The sequence below is a fragment of the Engraulis encrasicolus genome, chromosome 15 (assembly GCF_034702125.1).
Source record: "Engraulis encrasicolus isolate BLACKSEA-1 chromosome 15, IST_EnEncr_1.0, whole genome shotgun sequence".
Classification (NCBI taxonomy): domain Eukaryota; kingdom Metazoa; phylum Chordata; class Actinopteri; order Clupeiformes; family Engraulidae; genus Engraulis; species Engraulis encrasicolus.
In genome coordinates, this window is record NC_085871.1 from 4,432,469 (window position 1) to 4,447,468 (window position 15,000).

General features: G+C 43.0%; 1 protein-coding gene and 1 long non-coding RNA gene across 3 annotated transcripts in view; both read left to right on the top strand.

The window, feature by feature from the left end:
- tmem178bb (transmembrane protein 178Bb) overlaps positions 1 to 15,000 on the top strand; it is a 241,419-nt gene that overhangs the window by 74,425 nt on the left and 151,994 nt on the right. The window lies entirely within an intron of this gene.
- LOC134463647 (uncharacterized) lies at positions 4,264 to 8,073 on the top strand. Of its 2 annotated transcripts, XR_010037787.1 has the most exons (5): positions 4,264 to 4,326; positions 5,008 to 5,160; positions 5,873 to 5,931; positions 6,288 to 6,383; positions 7,272 to 8,073. It is a non-coding gene; the product is annotated as an uncharacterized LOC134463647 (long non-coding RNA). The 2 variants fall into 2 exon arrangements; XR_010037786.1 differs by lacking the exons at positions 4,264 to 4,326; positions 5,008 to 5,160 and having other exon boundaries at positions 5,469 to 5,931.

The following is a 15,000-nucleotide window of genomic DNA, read 5'->3' on the forward strand; positions in this document are numbered from 1 at the left end:
TTACAATCATTGCATTGTTACAGAGATTTCAGATACACATCTCACTTTATTTCAATCTTGTTCCACCTTCCTGCAGTTGGTCACGTGAATTGATCATTAATGGTGACTCTCTATTCTTTATTTGGACAACTAGTTCCAACTTACCTCCCACCATGGTGATATGGGAAGTGTGAGCCTATATATACCACAACACATACGTAACCATCATGACGGTGGGAACATGGTAATTTTTTGTGTACCACTTTAAATTTTAAAAACCCCTACAATAAACACAGAATATAACAATGAGTAATATTTTCATGCAAACCAAAAATATTCCTTCAAGATAAATGGCTTTCTGTTTGAGAAATTTAGCTCCAAGAAGTGCATTGCATGATGGGACATGCATGATGGTGCATGATGGGTAAATGCACTTTGTGTAAGCACACTTCGAAGATATTTGAGTGAAATACAATCATGGTGCACTTAGAAAAAGTGTACTTGCAATATGTTAAAGCGATTTACTTTAAAGCGCACTATAGAAAATCACACTTCGAAGACATTTGGGTGAAGTGTAATCATATTGCACTTTAAAAAAGTACAATTGCAATATGTTATTAAAAAATACACTTTAAGTAAGTTCACTATTAGAACACTATTAGTATATTCCTCTAAATACACTTTAGCCAAACATCTTCGAAGTCCACTTGAAGTATGGTTCGCTAAGTGTACTTTCTTTGAGAGCAACTTAATTACATCTAATTTTAAGCACACTTTAACCCTATCCAGACCGGGCTTTTTTGACATTCCTGGGACCGGGGGGGGGGCTCATTTGACCCCCCCCCCCCTCATAACTCAGGAACCGAATGGCGTATGACCACCAAACTTGGAGGGGATGATCTTCAGCCAAAGATCTATGAATGACATCAGTTTGTGTGTTTGTGTCATTATTGGATATGATGACATCATTATGACGTCATTTCCTGATTTTATTGCCCAAAATGTCACCTTAATGTATTTTCCATCTATTTTAGGTAATGCACATCAATTTTGGTTACTATGTGCTTCAGACCACTTCAAATGTTCACAAGGGTGTCTGATGCTAATGAAAATGTAAAAAAATATGAAAAGTGATGATGATGAGACTTAGATCAGTGATTTTTGGTCAGGCATACCTGTCAGAAAACCGTTGCCATGGCAACAACAAAAACGATAAACATAATCTTTTGGTATCACACTGTAGCCAACTTCATGTTAGGAAAAGTCACAAAGTTTCGTAGTCCTAGCTTTAGTCATTCAGGAGTTATACGACATCAAAGTTGGTGCGGGCACTTTTAGCCCCCCCCCCCCCCCCCCCCCCCCCCCCCCCCCCCCCCCCCCCCCGGTCTGGATAGGGTTAAATAAGCATATTGTAAACATACTTTTTCTTAGCACAAAAAGCACGAGTGCACTTTTAACATGCTAAGTACACTTCAGTCATGCTTTTATTGTACTAAATTGAACCACTTTTTCACCTGGGTTACCACCATCTTGGGTTTTTTTTTCTGGGTAGTCATTGACTGTTGAGTTTGGGAGGGGACAGCTCACTTCCGACCAGGGCTCTAAATTCATTTTTTTTTGTCATCATGAGCCAATATGATCTAGCCAATTATGCACTCACCAACAGGCCGAATTTTCACCAGGTGTTAATTTAGAGCACAGCTTTCGACCATGGTAAAATAAGCTGTGTGTACAGCAGAGACACACATGGAAAGGATGTGAAAATCAACATTTTCTATGATTATACTGTACATGGAGAGAAAAAGAGACAGATAAAAAAGAAAAGCAAGACGAGAAAAGTGGTAAGAACTAATAATGGTAAAATAGTAACAATAGGATTGTGTAATAACAGGGAAAGTCCAGACCCTTACGAGCAAAACAACGTATGTAGTAAATTAAAATGGAGGCAGAGAGATAGAAAAGAGTTTGAAGGAGGCAGAGAGATAGGAAAAAGAGAGTGAAAAAGAGTAAAGCGAGCGAGAGGGAGAGAGAGAGAGAGAGAGAGAGAGAGAGAGAGAGAGAGAGAGAGAGAGAGAGAGAGAGGGCGGGGGTGAAGTGGGAGGGAAACAGAGATGGAGGAGAGGAGGGAACAAAGGAAAGAGTACCAGGCATGAACAAGGAGGATGAAAATTAAAAGGATGGGCCAATATGGGCTTTGGGGATGATTAGAGAGGCAAACGAACAAGGGATGCAGTGAGGCAGAAATGAGAAGGATAGGAATAGAAGACAAGAGGGTGAGGACAGGTCAATAAGGTGGCTGGATGTGTAGCTGGAGAAGTAGGAGGAGGAGGAGGAGGAGGAGGAGGAGGAGAGGGAACGAGAGATGTAGAGATAGAGAGTTGAAAGGAAGAGTAGTAGGAGGAAGAGAAGGAAGAGAGGGAACTGGGCATGGTGGCAGGGGAAAAGAGCAAGAATAAGAGGAGGAAGAGGGGTGTGAACAAGGGATGGAGTGCAGCAGAGATGGAGAGATGAATAGAAGAGGAGGAGGAGGACAAGGGAACAAGGGATGCAGTGAGGCAGAAATGGGGGGATGACAAGAGGAAGAAGAGGAGAAGGCCTGGTGTGATGAAAGGATGGATTGAGGCTGAGATGAATAGAAGAGGAGAAGGACAAGAGAACAAGGGATGCAGTGAGGCAGAAATGGGGGGATGACAAGAGGAAGAAGAGGAGAAGGCCTGGTGTGATGAAAGGATGGAGTGCAGCAGATATAGAGAGATTAGAGAAGGAGGAGAGGGAGCAAGGTATGGAATGAGACAGTGGAGGAGGAGGAGAAGGTGAGAGAACAAGGGATGGAGTGCCGCAGGAATCGAGTGATGAATAGAAGACGTGGAGGAGAGGGAACGAGGGATGGAGTGAGGTGGAGATGGAAAGATGATTGGATGGAGGAAAGTCAATGAAGGAATGTTGGGGGATGGGATGTAATGGGAGGAGCAGCCAGAGTTGTATAAAGCAGAAGTAGTAGTACTGTACTCTTAAAGATTACAACACTAGTATGCTATTGCATAGCTGAAACCATGTAATATAATACCACTAATGTTGTAATTACATCTGTAAGAGTACTTCTACTTCTACTTCTACTTCTACTTTTTGCAACTCTGTGAGCAGCTGTCCAAGCATCAGTGTGTATTTGGTGCATCTGTCCTCTATTGACAGTCAGATGGGTTGATGACAGGTTGCGACTTAGACTGCAGGTGTTAACACCAGGCTCTAATCAATGGCTCACTTAAGAGTATAGATCCATTGCTCTTGCCTTGTAGTATGGATCTCTCTCTCTCTCTCTCTCTCAATCTCTCTCTCTCTCTCTCTCTCTCTCTCTCTCTCTCTCTCTCTCTCTCTCTCTCTCTCTCCCTACCCCTATCATCCTTGCTGGCTAATTTTCTCTCTGGTTTGGAGTGTGGCCAGTTGGCTTGACACTTGTGGTTCGGTGATGTGATTTAGCTATTTACTGAGTGCTGACAGCCAGGGACTCTGGTGTGTGTGTGTGTGTGTGTGTGTGTGTGTGTGTGTGTGTGTGTGTGTGTGTGTGTGTGTGTGTGTGTGTGTGTGTGTGTGTGTGTGTGTGTGTGTGTGTGTGTGTGTGTGTGTGTGTGTGTGTGTGCAGTTCTGTTTTTCTGATGGGAATGGAGATCAAGGTCTGTCCAGTGTGATCTACACACACATACGGCGCGCGCGTGCACACACACACACACACACACACACACACACACACACACACACACACACACACACACACACACACACACACACACACACACACACACACACACACACGCACACACACACACCAGGCACTATATCTAGAGTACTGTAGTGTACACTGTCTGTCTGTGATGCTGATGGAGCTGAAGGTCTATCCACTGGCTTCTCTACGGCCTTGCCAACCCTCTCCATGGGGGCACAAGGTCAAATCCTCCTCCCTTTGATCAGACGCTCTCGCATTGAGTGGCTCTTGGGTGATGGCCCATCCAGGAGTGTGTGCACCGTAAAAAATAGAATTACGCATTGTTCAAGTAATTACATGTTCACAATTGAATGGACAGGAAATATGAATTATTATTAACCAACAGAAAAATCCACATCAAACCGATAGGTTGCATCTCAGTGATATGTGAATATAAAATAGTGAATATTGCAAATTGAAAATACTTAATTGCCACAACTGTTTATTCAGCGCATGCGCTTCTTGGCCACGACACAGGTTGGGTTTCCTGTCAACATGGGAAGGGCTGGCAGTGGCAGGCAACATCCAGTTCCACTCCGGTTGAAGTTTTCTCAACTTTGTTTGCAGGATGGCCAAATTTCGAAAAGGTACGTTTTTAACAGGCTGTAAGCAAGTGTACAACATTGTGTCCTGTTAAAGAAGTAATTTAACATGTCTGTGTGTGTTTTTATGAATGACAAGATTTCGTTTCACCATGTGCTAGTTTTGAACCAGTGTTTGCTAATGGGCTAGCTCATATGGCATTCATGTTAGCTAACTGTCGAGCGAATTCCTGCAGGAATGTTACGGACCGGCTGTTTGTTTATCTCATTTAAAAACTGTCAATGCATCTGTGGTACAGTATATGGCCCTCTTATATAACCAGCGCGGTATGTCTGATTTCAATTTGTGGCATGTAATGGTTACAAGCTGACCGCAAGTCCAATGCCACACTGCCAATCCACCTGGAGTAGCCATGTCATTTACTGGTAATGGTAACATTAAGGACTCAAAGTTTCTGTTATCATAGTCTGTGCTTTTTTGTTACTGTTCAGCTGTTAGTAGGCTGAATAGTAGCGTGCGTCTGTGAGGCTGTGTATGCTATTGCACACGTTTGTCTTTTGTTTTTGTTCATGCATTCACTTCTAACTTGTGCACATCAAATGAGCTAGCAATTAAAAGTAATCTTCATGCAATGTTATGTTGGTATGCTATGTGGCTCCTAGCAAAAGGCTTTTTCTTATGGATGCTAAACTTATTTCAAAATATCCTTTCTGATTATGTTTCAGATAAGAGCACCACATCTCCCATGTTCTTCAAGCACTGTGGTTTCTCCTTAGACCAGGACAATCTTCCCTGAGTGACACCAGGAGCTTCACCATAGGAGACCCCAAAAGGGAGTTGTGCCTTAAAGTCATGCCTTGTAAGATATCATCACAAAGGTGCGCTTTAGCTAATTTAGCAGTTGAATTTCATATTCAAATGTGAATGATGTGCTTTTTCAAGAAATATGTTTTAAAAGGGACTTTTCAATAAAAAACACCTAGAAAATCAACATTAGAGGTGCACTGCAATGATTTTAGTTGTTCATTTGCAGAATTCAGGCCACCCATTCACAAATGTTAGCTTTTTTAACAAATAGTCAACACTACTATTACATTGCAAGTGTTCATTTTAAGGTGGGAAATTTGCATTTTACATGCATGAAAAGGGGGGGTGCTCTCCATGGTTCGCCATTTTGAATAGTTTATTAATATTCAAGAAATATTAAATTTGGCAATAGGCAGAAAGGTTTCAATGAGCAGCATAGTTGCAATGCCTACTCTGGCCACAATCTTACACAGTGCACCTTTAAGTGTTCTGGTGTTTAAGTTATCAGATCATAGCTTACTGCTTAAAGCCATGTGTCCTGATTTTATCTTAACCCAAAACGTCACATAATTGAGCATCCATACCTCGTACGCTGTTATGGTCCTTTAGTGGAACTATATGTACATAATATTCTCAAGGCATGATTGTCACAGTTGGGCATTGCTTGGCTAAGTATTATTCTTGTTGCTTGCCATTATAGGTTCTTGAAAGTAGAGAGCAGTGTCTATGTTAAAATCATGGTTGCTGGCATCAATTAATTGAATCATTACTGTCCTTTGACAGCTGACCTTGTTGGGGGAAGGCTCTGGGTGACGCTGAGGACACATTGTTGACGGATCATGGTGAGTCTTGTGTTATTGCCAAATAAGTCATAAATTCTAACTCTATAAATGTGTTTGTGTATAATTTATTGCACTGCTACATAAAATGAAGGGAACACCTAAACAATGAAATGCAACTGTCAGTCAATCATACTTCTGTGATCCCAACCTGTCCAGTTAAGCAAAATGCATTTTGAATCCATTTTGCTTACTGTTCCTTTCTAGCTGAGTATTTATGGAACAGTATAGTTGCTGGGGAAAATCTTTTAATATTGGAGTAGAAAGAAAATTAATAAGTGAAACGATTTTTGCTATAAAGAAGTGTTTGAACTCTAACTCTGACCAAACTGATGTTTTTTCTTGCTTTTTTGACATAGACCTCTGACATCCTCAGGCACCGCAAAGATGCTGCTCTTCGAGGACTTCCAGTATTTCTCTGTGAGGACCCCAAGGAACTTTTCAAAGAGTGCCTTGTAAGTAGTCATTAGCATCAGACAGGAACTTTTTCCAACAAATCATATAATGGCATACAGTGCCTTTATGTTTCATACTATGTACATTATACTCATGCACACTCAGACTGAAAGTGTGCTGACATGCACGTAGTACAGAGTAATAGAATACAATAGAGAATAGAACTGGAGATTTAGTCTAAGATGGGGTAATGAATAGAGAAGGGGTGGATGTCTTTGTTGATTCACCTGTGGCACCTCCCTAAGGGCAACAATTCAAACTTCAGTGATGAGGTAACTGCCATTGATCGGGTGGGGGGTAAATGAATAGAAATTCAAAGTGAAACATGCAGTGGCAGGGGGTTGAGTGGCAAAGACTGAATAAGTGAGTGAGTTTGTGTATGTGGTGGTGGTACTGGCATTTCTCCTGGCATCCCCTCCATGCCCTGGACACTGCCGGGGGACATAGCACATTTTCTTGCCACACATTGATGTACCACCTTTGACAACCACTAGCTGAGCAACTTCAGTGGATTATACTCTGCCTCATTTAAACCTACATTGCAGAAGAAGGGGGTGAGGTGAGGGTGGAATGGTCTGTGGATGCCACCTGCTGAAAAAAACTATTTCTGGGGCATACTTTGGTTATTACCTCCAATTGCTACTCATTGGTTGAAATTTACAAACTGTAGACAAAATGAATTAACAGTGATTGCTTCCTTGCTGGTAGGTTGTCAGGGAGTTACATTGCTTTCGGTTTGATGTTCCCTTTATTTGTATAATAGTGTCATGTAATGGGACCCAGCCCTATGAGTTTCATCATGAGTAGGTGGTACAGGAGGGGGCACAGCAGATTTACAAAGTCAATGTGAGAGTAAAAATACTTTTTTGTGCTTTTGTTGTCTGCAGGAGGCCGATGCAGATGGTGTGGCTGTGGGCATTCTATATGTTCGTGAAGACTGTGGTCCAGGTACATCTACGCGAGTGCAAAACATTGCCGTCATCCTCGAGGAGAGTTGTTTTGCAAGATATCCCAGATACCCCAACTGCTCTGGCATACCTTTTTGGCATACCTTACCTTTTTTTCCTTTATGCCCTGAATATCTCCTACCCAAAGGCTCTGAAGTATACCTTCGATACTTTGCAAAATGTCTTCATGGAGATTTGTCTCAAATGTACACGGCGTGTACAATCTCTGAAAAACAAACTGGCACTGTAAGACTGACGGCGAGGCTGCAATGTCAAGTTCCCATGACTGCCTATGTTCTCACAATGTTGGAGTATGGCTATATTTCTGAGGGAAAAAATGTGGATGACATTTGAACTTAGCTTATACTGTAAGACTGAAGACGAGGCTGTATTTTGAAATGTGTGGCGGTTACATCAAGTTCCTTTGATGGCCTATGCTCCCACGGTGTTGGAGTATGACTACCTTGTATTTCTGAGGGGAAAATGGGGAAGACATTTTAACAAACTTGCACTTGAAGAGTGAATACAAGGTTGTATTTTGAGATGCATACTGGTTACGTCAAGTTCCCCTTGATGACCCATCTTCTCACAGTGTGGAGTATCGCTGAGTTTTACCTCCTTACTTGGGCTATACTAGCCTGGTTCTCACCGATGGTGCGGGTGTGTACACAAACCAGCATCTGGTAGCGTTGCCATTAACATGCTCTTCTGGAGTCGAAAATAAATGGTGCATTTATTGCAATTCACCAACATATTTCAACTCGCCACCAACAAATTCCTCCAAAAATGTTTTCGGTTAATCTCTAGAGTCAATGTGTGAGCAGCCGTTGATCTTTAAGCAACAAGTGCTCCGTTTATTCTCTACTCGAGAAGAGTGTGTTAAGGGCAGCGCTATGAGACGGATGTGTGTGTAGCTCCACTCCACCGGGGTGCTCCGGAGCTACACTTGCGCACCGTCGGTGAGAGGCAGGCTAGGGGTATACTGGCCTTCAAAGGCAAAGTGCAGTAATTGAGTTGAAACTGAGAAGGGTGTTCATTACACCACCTTTTATGTTGAAAAAAAGACCAGCGGTCCAAATGTGTCCCGTTTTCAGAGATTTTGCCATGTCAAATTTGAAGTAACTACAACATCCAGTCTTATGGGCCGTACACACACGTCGCTGCTATTTACTCGCTACTTGCTCACTCGCCTACTTGCCACTCGCTCTGGGTGATTTTGTTTACTGGTTGTCATGGTTCCCGCTGTCCGCGCCAATAACGTCCGTACGAAACAAAATGTAGGCCTACGCTGTTTAACGTTGATCGTGTGCTGTGCACAACCATGCATATGAGCCTTTGATGGTGTACACTGTATGTATTTTCCTCAACACTTTTAACCAAAGCGTGATGGCGTGCAGAAGTTGGGTGGTCAGAACACCACAGGGGCAACGTCACCTGTCAATAATCTGTATTCTGCATTCCAATTGGTTACTCGCTTAACTCGCGTCGCTCGAAGATAAAATAAGTTAATCTCGGAACCCGCCCGCATCGCATCGCTTGTACTCTCCTCGCCTACTCGCCAGCGAGACTCGCTGGAACACGTAGACATTCTATTGACTTCATCCGCTGAGCGAGTAACTAGCAGCGACGTGTGTGTACGGCCCTTTAGGCCTTTTTCTCAGTTTGAATGTTAATGTAATTACTGCACTTTCCCTTTGTATGGCGGTATAGCAATTTCCCATCATTATCTTTTCTTTTACATTATGTTTTATTTACCAGACATGTTAAACCTTATGTTACTTAGGTGCAGGGCCATGTTCTGAATTGGCAAATGTGTATTTAGGCTGTGTATGGGTCAATCAGTGTCTCAAACTTGTAGCTTGTGTTTCAGAACTAGTAGAGAGCAAGTAGATATGAATGGCATGACACCCCAATTACAACTGCACTTAATATTGCAGCTTGGTCTGTGAAACCAAATTTAAGTTCTGAAGGGCCAAATTTTGTTTAAAGACACTAAACCCCATTTAGCTTTCTATTTCCTGCTTAAAAAGACAGAAAATGGTTATGCTCTTAAATTGTATGAATACTTTTGATTCTGTTCAAAAGTACTTGTTGAAATAAAAACAAAATCAAAATGTGAAGTTTGCTGTACATTATTGAAATGTTGTGAATGTCTATTCAGCAAAAGGACTAATCTGTGCTGGTATAATGAGGAATTGAAAATGGACTTAATTAAGAATTCTTAATAAACTTTACAGTGTTATCATAGTTGAGATTATCATGGGAACATCGTTGGCAGAACGTGCCGACTGTTCAGTAGAAAGACGAATTTGTGTTGGTAGAATGAGGAAATGAAAATTGACTGAATTAAGAATTCTCAATAAATATGACGGTGTATTCATAATTGAGATTATCATGGGAACGTGGTTGGCAGAACGTGCCGACTGTTCAGTAGAAAGACGAATTTGTGTTGGTAGAATGAGGAAATGAAAATTGACTGAATTAAGAATTCTCAATAAATATGACGGTGTATTCATAATTGAGATTATCATGGGAACATCGTTGGCAGAACGTGCCGACTGTTCAGTAGAAAGACGAATTTGTGTTGGTAGAATGAGGAAATGAAAATTGACTGAATTAAGAATTCTCAATAAATATGACGGTGTATTCATAATTGAGATTATCATGGAAACATTGTTGGCTAAACCTAAAATTCTAAATGCAGAAGGTTGCCCTGTTTTTTTAAATAGTCTCAACTATTTTAGGCTGTGTGTGTGTGTGTGTGTGTGTGTGTGTGTGTGTGTGTGTGTGTGTGTGTGTGTGTGTGTGTGTGTGTGTGTGTGTGTGTGTGTGTGTGTGTGTACATGTGTGTGTGTGAAAGGGCTGCTGTGGCTTGTATTGGTTGGATAGATGGATGGTTGGATGGATCTAGTGCCTGAATGATCAAAGCTGTTGTGGTGCTTCCCGTGCCAAAAGCCTGTCTGTGACAACACTTGTCAGGCGTGTGTGTGTGTGTGTGTGTGTGTGTGTGTGTGTGTGTGTGTGTGTGTGTGTGTGTGTGTGTGTGTGTGTGTGTGTGTGTGTGTGTGTGTGTGTGTGTGTGTGTGTGTGTGTGTGTGTGTGTGTGTGTGTGTGTGTGAGCGTGTGTGAGGCATGAAGGTCTACCCTAGCCTTGACAGGGTCTTGTGGATGGCAATCCATTAAAAAGAGAAAACAACTTTGACTTATTACAATCAACCAAAACCACAGTGATGGAAATATCCCATACCATCCAAACACTCACATGCACACTTGCTATTTTTTCCCTTGTAGCTGTATTTTGTAATCCCACCAGTATGGAACCAGTCCCAAGAGGGCAACACTAAAGACATGCCATCTGTTCATTTGTAAGCATGTTGTGACTCTTTTGGATGGTCTTATAAGTGAAAATACAGTAATAAAGTAAGAAGGCCTATGTTATGGTGAAGGACTTGCATTTGACTAACAACGATGTTATCACTTCATTATCGCTCCAATTTTTCCATGACTTTTTATCATTTATTATATCCCCCATCTGGGTTTGCTTCTCCATTCACTTTCTCCATTGGTTTCTCTCTGTTCTTTCTGGGTATTGTGGAACCCCTCGTCCCCCCTCCCCATCACATGGATCAGCCGCCATGCCTGTTTACAGTACCAAAGGTCTGCTCCCTCTTGTCCATCACTTGTGTTTACCTCCTCAGTGCCAGCTCAATGGCTTTGGCAAATCTCAAGGGAGGGGAAGCCAAGTGTGCCAAGCCAAGTGAGACACCACCACCAGCCATGAGCCGCTGTTACTTGGCAACTCGATAGACCACTTAGCCACTACTCCTTCTGGCGTACCATTTAGGACCCCACCCTTAGTACAGTGGTAATATTATGACTAAGCCTACAGTGTGCCAAATCACCAGCCGTGACCCTATCTTATCTTGGCACCGCCAGTTTGAAAATTCCTCAGATTCTCCTCCTCAGCCTCTCGTATCTTCCCTTTCTAATTTTCATGTACTTTCCCTGTATATTGGTTTTGTTTTCTTGCTGGATTTTCAGAAGGGATCTCCCCTAAATCTATATATGATCAACCATGTCTTTGGTAGAAAAGTTCTGTTTTGTTCTGTCTTCTCCAGCGCTGTGTTAAATGCCTCACAACCACCTCAGTGACTGTGACAGATCTCAAGGCATAGTAAAGCTGCTAGTCTGCCAAAAACATTAACCAATGACCCCCCTGTTTTCCCTTGGCGCCTTCGCTTCTTTTCTTCTTTTTCCTCTTTTCCACTCTTAGCATTTCCCCACACCCTTTCCCAGTACCATGGTAGTGTCACACATCTCAACTGAGAGCACACCTAGTGTGGCAAACACGTGACGTGGTAATGGCACATATTCTCAAGGGAGAATCGGACTCGCGCCACTAACCATAGCCCTCTTTTACCTCCCTTCGCCTTTTGCATACCCAGAGGGAAATGATCAAGTCCTCCTCAAGACTCAGTTTCTCCCTACATTTTGGGTCTTCTCTTGAAGTACCATAGTAATTCCACAGATACACCAAGGGAGAAGTTGAGTTGTACCACTAATCATGGCCCTCTGCTACTCTACCTCTCTTGCTACCTCTTCTTGCTTCCAGTGGGACATTTCTCCACTTGTCTCTCCTTCTCAGCCTCCTGCCCTTTTTCTTCCCCTGCCCAAGTAAAGAGGTAGTGCCAGTGATCTCAAGGGAGAATACAGTAGGTTTCAAGTGTGAAAGCACTAGCCATGGCCCTCTGTAACCTTTGCACGTCCACTGGGGAATTCCTCCTCCAGATGCCATGTTTCTTCCATCTCCCTCCCAGTGTACCATGGTTATGCCACAGACCTGAAACACGAGTAAGACTATCCCTTAGCTCCTTTACATTATATTACACTTTGCTGATGCTTTTATCCGAAGTGACTTACAGACATTACAGGGTATTGGTTTCAGTCCCTGGAGCAATGTGGAGTAAGGTGCCTTGCTCAAGGTCACTTCAGCCATAGAGGGAGGAAAGGATTGGTAACGGTTGGGATTGAGCCTGCAACTCTGCAATCTGCAGTCCAACTCCCTAACCATTACACCACGGCTGCCCAAGCTCCTCTAGTGGGAAAATCCCTCCGTTTCTCTCCTCTTCGGCTCCTGCCATTCCCCTTTCCTCTCTCTCTCCTCTCCCGTGGTACCTACTGTTACAGAACATGCCCCTGAAAGGAGGCAACTGTTGTTTGTGTGTCTTGCACCCGCTGCGAACTCTCAGCACTCTTGACATGTTGCTCTCTCCACCTCAGACTGAGACTCGGGGTGCCATGTGAGCCTCCGCGGAGCAGGCACCAGGGAATCATGGCAAGGTGTGACAGGATTGTGGAAGGTGTGAGGGCAAACACGGGCCACTTCCTCTTTCCCCTGTGGTGTTGTTGAGACAAGTGCCTGATCTGGCTTCCCTTTCCCTTTAACACAATAAGACACGGCCCCTGTTATGAATGAGCTGTTACCACAATGGCAATTACCAAGTCGTAATGTATTACTAAAGGCCCTGTGCACTGTCATAGTGGCGTAGTATGGTGCTAGTAAGTGTTTTCAGTGACTATTGAGCAGGTGGCGCGCGTGTGTTAAGGGGCTACATAGACTCACTTGATAGACTACTTTATGCTACGACTGTGTACAGTATATTTCTACTATGCAGTTATTGTTTTTTATTACTATATTGTCTTATTTCAAGGACACCTGATAGACCAATATTGTTTTTATTGTTCAATGTGATGACAGTACTGCATATTACTACGATATAGTCATTGTTTTATTACTAGATATGTATTTCTCATTTCAAGTCATTTCCCTGTGGTGTGGACACGAATGTTTTACGCACATTCATTTTTAGTCTGATTCATCTTCACTCGATGAACAAACATTGTTTTGACTGTTTTATCAGAGGTAGCCTAGTGTATTTCTCAAGGTCTCCTCACAGACACATCACATAACCTGCTTCATTTGCCAGCATCAATCTACACTCTGTCGTTTGCCTGTCTAAAAGTAACTGACATTAATAGTGCCAAAAAAAACACTTTCATGTTGAAATAACCAGCCATATTGTAGCAGGTATGCCTTTTATTGCAGATGCCTCTCTCCTGTCACCCTCTCTCATGGCAGTTGAGAAAATTATATAATTATATGATAATTATATTATTGTAATGTGATGAAGAAAGCCAAGAAGAGATAATAACGGCCCTGGTAACTAAAAATAGCATTTCCCCAAGCAGAAGGTCTTGCAATTAGATATGCTCATGTTACATTGTGGAGAGGATGCTACTGTTTGAGCTAGTTTGAATTACAGAGTGGTTGGTACCCCCCTGCCCTGTTATATTTTTGTATTTGTCTTTCGGGGGAACTGGGTCTTGAGAACACATTCATGAAAGTGTGTGCGCGCGCACGCATGGACACACACACACACACACACACACTCTCTCTCTCTCTCTCTCTCTCTCTTTCTCTCTCTGACAGGCAGGCAAGCATGCACGCGCACACACACAGCCGACAGAGCTAGCATCACTTAGAAAGCCAGCTAGCTCAGCACTTCGAACAGCGTCTGTCTGTCAGAGGAAGGCTGGCTCGAGGGGGGATGGGTTCATAGAGTGACTTGAAGGGATTAAAGATCAAACATACAAACTGGCAAAAATTAGGATTAGAAATGTAGCAAGCGTAATGCTTCTGACAGTCAGAAAGAGCGGGAGCGAGACAGAGAGACAGAGGCAGAGAGAACAGTGAACGAGAGAGAGGGAGAGAGAGAGAGAGAGAGAGAAGAGAGATTTTACTAACATCGTGCTGGGAAAGCACAATTCATTTTTGTGTGTGTCAGAGGCAGACAAGTGTTGGCATGTGCCCCACTGTTTCTGTTATGGGATGAGAACCGTAGATTGTTATTCTTCCTCTCCTCCTCCCCCATCCTCTTATTCCATCATCCTCTTCTTCTCCTCCTCCCCCATCGTCTTATTCCATCCTCCTCTTCCTCTCCTCCTCCCCCATCCTCCTCTTCCATCCTCTTCATCTTCCCTCTTTAATTGGCTTGGTGCCTCCTCAATGAGCGTGCACACTGTGCACAGTGCACACACACACACACACACACACACACACGCGCATACACGCACACACACACACACACACACACACACACACACACACACACACACACACACACACACACACACACACACACACACACACACACACACACACACACACACACACACACACACGAGACCTCACGTGGCGTCTGATTTATTATGCCTCCCTTCTGTAGCGTGGCATCCGTAGCCTTCAACTACATATATGAATCACGCCAATCCCCCTCCTCCTGTTTCAAAACAGAGGTGCTTAATGAGCAGAGGCCTGATGTGTCATATCATAAGAAAAACAACACGTATACTGTAGAGGACAAGAAAAAGAAGAAGAAGAAGAAGAAGAAGAAGAAGAAGAAGAAGAAGAAGAAGAAGAAGAAGAAGAAGAAGAAGAAGAAGAAGAAGAAGAAGAAGAAGAAGAAGAAGCGTCTTCATTTTAGGGCCCACTAGCATAAAGTGACCTTGTAAGTGAGGCATCATCGTCATCATCGTCATCATCGTCATTATCATCATCGTCATCATCGTCATCATCATCTTCATCCTCAAAGTCAGCCTACACTAGTGA